Here is a 1,615-nt window from a genome sequence, read left to right as displayed (position 1 = left end):
AACTAAAGAGACGAGGTGGGGGGAGTTGGACACTATCTGTTCCAAATGTTCTTAGGCAGAATTACAAAGTTTAGGTTAAATGAACCTAGGAACACACACAGCACTATTCTGCACTGAGCATATTAAACAAAGAGAAAGAAAGTACAGGTAATTTCGTATAGCTGCCTATGCTTCTCTTGTTTGCCTGTGGATTTTCTAGTAGCTCTCTAAAAAATACCAAAGTACTAACACCTTTTTCATGGACAAGTGAGACTTTAATCTTTCATAATATGTCAGTGAATTTACTTGAAACATAGTTTTTTTTTTCTTTTTTTATTATTTTTCCAGCTTTATTGAAATAGACAATTAGTTGCTAGTATTTACATTGTACAATTCAATGTATTTTTTTCTATTATACTTGGCATACAATAATATCCGTTTCAGTTGTAAAACCTAGTAATCAGAGATCCACATAACTCACAAATTGAACACCTCACTAAATATAGTACCCCTCTTCCCCCTTTACATATTTATTACATTATTAACCATCTCCCCCATGCTACACTCTACATATCCATGTCTGTTCTGCAACTCTCCATTTATACCTCTTAATCCCTTTGCCTTTTTTGTCCCCCCAATCCCCCTCCCATCTAATAGCCCTCAAAATATTCTCTGTGTCTATGAGTTTATTACTGCTTTTCTTGTTGTTGTTTATTTTGTTCTTTAGATCTCACATGTAAGTGGAATCATGCGATATTTTTCTTTCTCTATCCTTCCCATTTCATTCAGCGCAATACCCTCTAGGTCCATCAAGGTGATATCTTTCTCCTTCCCCTTCCTTTTAGTCTGTGTGTGTCTTTTAATCTGAAGTGAATCTCTTGTAGGCAGCATATGTAAGGATCTTGTTGAAACCTAGTTTTTATTATATGCTAATTATATTTTGTGATGCTAAGCTATAAAAGTGTTCATGATGCTGTAAATTCTCCATTTTTTTAGAGAATAGGAATGTTCAGGAGTTGAGGTAGTTATTCTACAGCCATGATCATTTTATTTTTTATTTTTTTATTTTATTTATTTTTATTAAGTTTATTGAGGTAATATTGGTTAATACAATTATACAATATTCTGATGTACATTATCATTTGACATCTGTATATTCTATTGTGTGTTAATCACCCAAAGTCCAGTTTCCTTCAGCTACCATATATTTGATCCCCTTTACCCGCTTCTCCTTACGCCTACTCCCCTATACTCGACCCCCTTTACCCTGTCTTCTGCCCTGATGACTGGGCCCTTCCACCCAGCGCGGCAAGCTCGCAGCAGTCCCAAGTAGGCCTGTTCAGGGAAGTTCTTTCACCTTCACCCCTCCACCTCCTCCTGCAGGGAGCTCCAGCAGCTTTGAGAGGCAGCTTCTTTATTTCTCCCAGTCCACAGCCCGACACCTGGGGTTCTGGTCTGTGGTAACTCTTATGTGCAGATTCCCCACGCAGACATGCTGGTGTACAGTTTGTGTGTTTTTTGTTGAGTTTTAGATGTTCACCTTATTGTTGTTTCAAGGGGAGAGATCTGGGGTAGTCTCACTCCGCCATGTTTCCAGCCATACTCCTTTTATAGACATTAATACTGTAACCCTTCA

This window comes from Pteropus vampyrus, unplaced genomic scaffold, assembly GCF_000151845.1.
Source record: "Pteropus vampyrus isolate Shadow unplaced genomic scaffold, Pvam_2.0 Scaffold79, whole genome shotgun sequence".
Lineage (NCBI taxonomy): Eukaryota > Metazoa > Chordata > Mammalia > Chiroptera > Pteropodidae > Pteropus > Pteropus vampyrus.
This window is presented reverse-complemented; position numbering follows the sequence as displayed.